Here is a 7,721-nt window from a genome sequence, read left to right on the forward strand (position 1 = left end):
TCACCATGTGTCTACATTTCATTAATTTATTTCTCATATATTTATGTGTAGTAATGTGTACATGTTTAAGATAATTTTAAAACTAATATATAAATGTTTTGTTCATACTGGTTGAGTTTATGGCTGATTTTTGTAGGTCGGTGTGGTAGCTTGTGTATCACGAATTTAATCTACATGCATGTAGCCACATTTTGCTCAAAAATTTTACTCATTGATGCGTAATAATAATTATACTAATGCATGACACTCTTGTTGTATTGTACATGATAACATTAAAGGTTGGGGTCAAGCACTGACCTAAATGCTTAAGCACAAGCACCAGCACTTCGAAAAGGGCTTAAAGCATAACCATTCTCTGATGGCTTCTGCAATTGGAGTGCTTAAGCACAAGCACAAGCACTTTTAAACGTGCTTCAAGCACTACTTCAAGCATTTCTGTAATAGAACTCTGTATTAAGTAATACTAATAAACAAGTCCATGCCTGGTCTACAGACCTTTCCTGCTAAGCTGACCAACCTCTTTATGGGTGTTGATGCTAGCTAACTACACTTACTACAGAGCTGTATTTTTATAGTGACATGTTAGATTAAAATAACTAAAACTTTTATGTACTCATGGTGCTACCCACTCAAAATAGTGCGTAATGCTTTAAGATGTCTTTATAAGCACTATCAGAGCAAAGTGCTGAAGTACAAGCACAAGCATTTGTGATTTAATCAGATTAACTGCTTGAAAGCATGGGAGGCACTTGTAACAATGTGGTTAAAGCACTTTTAAGCACAAGCACTCAAGTGCCTGCCCCATCTCTGATAAAAACACAAGTGCAAGTGCAAAGATTCTTGCAATAATTATTACTGATTGTTTTAATGCATTATGACAGATTTCACCAATTGCCTGAGCCAGTTCTTGGAGAAGATGGGCATTACCTTCATTTTAATCATGTGTATGGTACTCAGGAGGCACTTGAAATAGCTGCTACTCAAGAACTAGTAAGAAAAGAAAGATGGCACTGCCTTTTAACGTGACACAGCAACATGTCAAAAATGTAAATCTAGTCATTTAATGTGAAGAATGTCAATTGTGGCACCTTCTGTTTTCTATAAAGAAAATAAGTTCCAAAAGATTGCAAAATTAAATAAAGTTACTCAGGATATTTCCTATACTTTCAGGCTTGATTGGAAGACATACAACTTCCTGTTGACGAAAAAGTTATTGTCAAGGTACGCAGCTGCAATGACCCAATTGAAAAATTATACTATAGTTGTTGGTTTCAAACAATTTGTGTACATTGTGGCAGTTACCCTACAACTGATTTATTATGATGAATATTATCCTCAATGTGTTTTATGCACAGATAAATCACCAATCAAGCGTGCTACAAGAATGCACATTCAGCACTGAGCCACTAATCTCCCTGCTTCTGTTGTCTCCATAATAATCTTGTTATAAATGATTTATTATTATTAGAAAAGTAATGTTTGTGTGACTTTTCTTTTGTGTATTTTGTATTTACTAATTGTACCAGTCCTTGCTTTTCACTTTTTTTCTTTACATTTTTTGTACTTTAAACATTGGTGCCTCTTTTGAATATATTATTAATAATAACTATTAATAATGAAGTAACTATAGCTACCCACCCGCCCGCTTCCTTCCTATTAAGGTTGAGTAACTATAAATCTAGTCACTGTGGCCTAGTAACAATAATTGACAATAAAAACAGCGCATAGAAACTGCATAATAACAGAGCCGGAAAGGATTATAGCAAATTAAAAAAATTGTTTACAGCAACTATAAGAAGCTGAGATTTCTTTATTTTCATTGCAAACATTCAGTTTAGATGTACTAGACACTTATTTTGGCTATGAACAGCTCAAGGTTACAGATCAACCACTTTAGCAAAAATAAAGACCTTAAAGTTACAGTTAGTGGTTTGTTTAGGTTCCTCAAGACATAAAAGAAACTGCAACTATTGCTGAACATCCCGATAATGAGGAGTGTCATAAGTATTTGTTTACACAGTGTATTGTTACATTTAACCACTACTGTATATACAATACTACGATCTATCAAAAGAGACCAGGTGGTGGCCAGAACATCACTTGCTACTGGAGTCAGTGAATCTACCGTCAAGCGAGTCACGAAAGAGTATAGAGCTGAAGGACAGTTCAAGAGTCCAGAGAAGAGATAAGTGAAAGACAGAGTATGTGTACACCAGATGACTTCAACAGAGATGCCATCAGAAGAATCATTCATGATTCTTACTTGAGCAGAGACTATCCTACACTGGATTCTGTTCTACAGAAAGCGAGGTCATCTGGTGTATTTGACGGTGGATGAACGACTCTCAGTAAATTACTGAAATCTATGGGGTTCCATTATAAGAAGAGAGAGGATGGGAAGAAGTACATTTATGAGCAACCCCGGGTAATCAAACAGCGACATCAATATCTCTTCGTCAAATGAGACTCAACAGGGAAGAAAGGAGACCGGAGGTATTTCTGGATGAAACATGGACGAACTCACAGAGAAGCTGTGGGCTGATAGAAATGGAACTGGAGGCTGGAGATATCCAAGTGGGAAGGGAGAGAGGCTCATCATCGTGCATGCTGGTACTTCAAGTGGGTGGATTTCCAACTCTGGAAATTTTTTTCATTCGAAGAAAACCTCCGGAGACTACAATGATGAGATGAATTCTACCCACTTTTTGGAATGGTTCGAGCTCAGTCTCATCCCCAACCTTCCTCTAACTTTCTCATTATTCTGGACAACGCCAATTACCACAACACCGTTGTCGAGAAAACACCAACAAAGAGTTGGACAAAGAGAGCGATAAAGGCAAGGTTGGATAATCGTGGACTTCCATGTCATCCAAATGATCTGAAAAAGATTTATTTGGAATTATCCAATCATGCCACACTTCCACAGTCTATCACACTGATAGACTAGCTCACCAGCATGGTCACGAAGTGGTCAGACTGCCTATCTCCCACTGTGAACTCAATCCCATCGAGATGGCCTGGGCAACATTGAAGGACTACATCAGGAAGAACAACACCACCTTCCGACTCTCTGATGTGCAGTCACTTATACCAGCAGCATTCGATGAGGTCACAAGTTCTCATTGGGAGAAGATGCGTTGACGCGTCACTAAAGTCGAGGACGACTACTGGGAGAAGGACGGACTGTTAGAGGTGGAGATGGAAGGGTTTATAATAATTCTGGGTGGTCCTGACAGTAGTGACGATGAAGATGATAGTGACAACAATGATTATGCTGGTGACTGCAGTAGTGAGGAGGATTTGGAAGATAATGAGTATGACGTGAGACTCCTTCACCAAGAGGAACAGTTACTGAGAGAGATGATGTCCCTAGAAAGGGAACGGCATTAGACTCAGTGATAGCTACTCTCTCCTCATCTCTTCAAACCACTCTTTACTACTACTGCCTCCTCTCTCTCCCTCCCACTCACTCTTTAACTAACCAGTTTTTTCAAAGCTACCAGTTACCAAAATGATCTCTACAAATTAAAACTGATGTATAGCATAATGCGAAGGTGGAATATAGCCCGAGATCTAGGCATGATATTAGTTATCCTGATACATTTAAAAAGTAGTATTTCTATATGCTTGCATGATAACTTAACTTACTGATATAGGCCTTTTGAGGCTTTTGTAAACTGTAGAAAGCGAGGTAGAAAGTCCTTTACCTCAAGAAGATTTGCAACACGTGTTTGACTATGTTTAGCAGACATTATTACATCACCATGACATCACCCAGCCCGCGTTGCTAGGCCTTGCATAATTGAGGTCAAAGCTATGACATTAAGTTTATACAGGGACATCCAAAGAAGGCTAAGGCTTTATCAATTTGACCCGATCTTTTTATCTAAAGGATGGGAAGGACCTAGCTATTGTAATGGTGCAAACAAAATTTCTAAATTCCATGTTTATCAAAAGTTATAACAAAATATCAATAGGTCAGGTGAAACTAAACAGACTTTAGTAGATGATAAGACCAATGCTGTAAAGCTTCAGCAAATTCTAGCTGAGAAACAATACCCATTGTCACTAAAGACTACTCTGTCTTCTAGGATTGACTTTTAGAGGCAGTGCTAACTGCCAAATAATACGTTAAGAAAACAAGGTGAGACTATAGTATTTACAGGTACATGTAATTATGACCATTTAAAATAAAGAGGTTAACATGGATGAAAGCTCATTTACAAGAAGGCATAAATGATAGCCTGGGTCCCTTTCTTTCTACAACAAAATCTCATGTGAGATTCAAGAATCACAGTAGCCTCATCAGTCTATAGAACATACTTAAACCCAAGTCAAAACCAAGGTTAGTCTAAAAATTACTGATATCAATGTACATGTTTGTGTAATTCTATAGACTCAAGTGTCCCGTTAAAGTTAATATATGGCTTGCAATTGGTTGGGAGGACAATAATCCAATAGTAGTTTTCAAAGGCATGATCAATTTTTCAGGATTTATTGCAGAACTGCAAACTGGGCCGGTGCCATACCTTCGTGAAGTCAATGAAAGCCCAAAAATAATGATGGACAATGACCCCAAACAAGCTTCCAAAAGGGTGGCAAAGTTGATTGTGGACAACAACATAAATTAGTGGAGAACATCTGCTCAATCCTCCAATTTCAATGCCATTGAGAATGTCTGGCACAAGCTGAAGAAGTACAGAACTTTGTATGAGCTGATGTTAGGGATAACAAAGTTCTGGGAAGCAGTCATTATTTGGAAATGTAGGAAATACATTAGACATTTAAAGGAAGTGGTTCCAGTGGTAATGGAAGCTGATTGGCATCCAAAAATATTTTATTCTTCCCATTAGCTCATCCTGGTTCTTTGGCTTGACAACAGTTCTAATATGATACTTCATTGAGCCCCATACATTCTCTATGACTTCAGGTATATAATAGACTACATAACCAGGATTGGCTACAGACCGGAAATCAATTATCTGACTATGTTATTTTGAATTAATTATTCATTATTTATTCATGACAGTTTAATGCATTAATAATCATTAATTTACTCGCTTCATGTCCTCCTGTATGGTGAGATCTTTTGCTAGTCAATGGCTCGTTGCAATTCTATTGCTGGGAAGCAATCATTTTCATGTGGTAAGACATTATACTAACTTAACCCTTTAACACCGATAGACGTACTTGTACGTCAATAACATGAGGGGGTGTAGTATAATTGTTATTTTCTTTTTTATTTATGGAAATATAACATTCTAGATAGCTTTAAAAGGTTCTCCTTTCATCTCTGTAACATATATAACATTGTCAAAGACTAAAAACAGAGTATATAGGTAGAAAAGTCCAGTAGCGCGACCCAAACTGTTCAAAATGATCAGCGGCTGAGGTAAGTCACCTAAAAAAAATGACACAACAACAAAAGACAGAATGTTTAGACTTACCTTTGGCTTGTGAAATCCTCTAGAAGTGAGTAGAAAAGGTGAGCGACTCGAGAGAGCTGCTTTGCCTAACATTTCAATGGAGAAAAGTGGTAGGTGTGGCCACATTTTGCTTAGCAACGGCTTAGCAACCATGGCTTCTCGACCAGTCACAGTGGTGTTTCTACTCGTAGCATCTTCTCCACTGACTTCTGCCTCTTCATTCTTTCATATCCTGCCTACTAGGTCCTGCTTTACATGACACAACTCTCTCTTTCCCTTCGCCAAGTCCGTGTATTTGAGAAAAGCGGTGAGTATCTTTACAATAGACGCTGCATTGCTTTATGCCGCTTCATTTACTATTATACTTCTTCTATCTAAGGATGAACATCCCATAAAGGCTGCTAGCAAGTTTTAAGTCTCGCAGGACAAGATCTTGAGAGATATGCATTGCTCAACTAGTACCACCAGAAAATTATTTTTATTCCAAAATTAATTTCGGTGTTAAAGGGTTAAAGTAACAGTGATGTTTAGAGATCTATTTTATATTTTGATTACTAGTGAACTACAGTAGTCTTTTTGCTGATTGTGTTAAAACAAGCACACTTGATTCTACAATATCTAGCCCAATTACAAATTCAAATAGAGAACTAGCAAAACTACTTTTGGACAAATTGAACTCATTGACAGCAGAAAAGAGTGAAGATGCATGGAGACCTTTTGCAGTTGAGTTAATAGCTCAATTCTCTTGCTTTACTTCTTTTGAAGTCTGTCAAAATACGATCAATTGGGAGCAATATCACAAGTACAGATGCACACCTTGTTTTAGGGAAATGTGGATTAAATTTGTGTGATATTACACGAAATCCAGCAATTTCCAGTCTCCTAACTGCTTCCCAGAAGATATCAAATAATTGATCACCATTAACCTCACTGCAAGGAAACTGTACATATGGAAAACTGAAATTATGGCATAATCCTTGAACCATTAGTACAAGCATATATTTGGCAAGAGGTAGTTGTGCTTGATTATTCATAACTTCTCTTTGGAAATCAAGAATATGATTATTAATTTCACCTAGATTTGTGATACCAATCAAAGAACCTATTAAAATTGTATACATATCACAGCTAGCATAACAATTATATGATTTAGTACCACTATGCTTGTAAAACTATAAATATAAACTAAATCAGCTTGAATGTTCATCTCATCTATTAATAAAATAATATATTTCTCTTTGACACTGCATACATCAATTTCAGCCATAGCTCTCAGTTGCTCATCAACATCATCTACAAAATTTATAAATAATATGTATTTAAATTAGTTAGATTTATAGCTACAACTTACCAGAAAAACCAAATGCAGCTGTTGTGTAGTAAGTGTAGTCCCGTAGTGTACTTTGAGATAGCAGACATATGCCAGACTCTTAAAATTGTAAGCACTACCAGATAAATGCCTGAGGTAAAGGCACCATCTAATTATGATTGGATGCCAACGCACTGCTTTTGGTGATACCTCCAGTGCACTCTTCTGATGTTCCCATAGTAACCTTTCAAATGTGCCTTCATCATATAGCAACAAGCGTATTAGTGTAAAAAAATTACTAAGATTGTTTTCACCACCGTATGCTTATCGCTCACGTGCATTATTCGTAGCATCATAATTATTGACTATTATTATTTTAAACCTTATTTATAACAATTTTATACATACATACGTACTGAAACATAACACAAATATACACAAGACAAACACAATTATCATACAATATATATAATCATTGTTTTATATACAATATTATCATACAATATATATATCATCACTCTGAAGAGCCTGATTTTATTGATATTATCATTGCTTAGAAGAGCTAGATTTTGTTTGATAGAAAGAGAGGGCATTTACATGTATCATAAATACACACATATGAATACATGACTATACATACATTAAGAGGAACACAATACATGTACATACATACAAAGCTAAACACATTCATACATTTACAATATTATATGCAAAAATTAATAATGACTAAATACTTTTCATTTATAAAACATCCAATACATAATACATGCATATACATACAATACAAACACAATTATAATATATCTACAGTAAAAATACATTAAAACATATGAATGTTGTCTAATTTATTAAAATATTTTATATCCACTCTAAAGAGTTGGACTTTAGTAATGGTATCTTCACTCAATACATAAAGCAAGAGTGAGATTTTACTTCCTGGGCCCACCATCCATCCCCAATCTCCATCCATTACTATGAATAGAGTC

The 7,721-nt window shown here is 36.1% G+C and overlaps 1 long non-coding RNA gene across 1 annotated transcript; it reads right to left on the reverse strand.

Annotated features, from left to right (window-relative positions):
• Window positions 1–5,163: 5,163 nt before the first annotated feature.
• Window positions 5,164–5,485, reverse strand: LOC109581794 (uncharacterized). The gene is made up of 2 exons (XR_002184775.1): window positions 5,448–5,485; window positions 5,164–5,367 (listed from the first exon to the last, which is right to left on the reverse strand). It is a non-coding gene; the product is annotated as an uncharacterized LOC109581794 (long non-coding RNA).
• Between the last annotated feature and the right edge of the window lie 2,236 nt (window positions 5,486–7,721).

The sequence above is a fragment of the Amphimedon queenslandica genome, unplaced genomic scaffold (assembly GCF_000090795.2).
Source record: "Amphimedon queenslandica unplaced genomic scaffold, v1.1 AMPQUscaffold_13419, whole genome shotgun sequence".
Lineage (NCBI taxonomy): Eukaryota > Metazoa > Porifera > Demospongiae > Haplosclerida > Niphatidae > Amphimedon > Amphimedon queenslandica.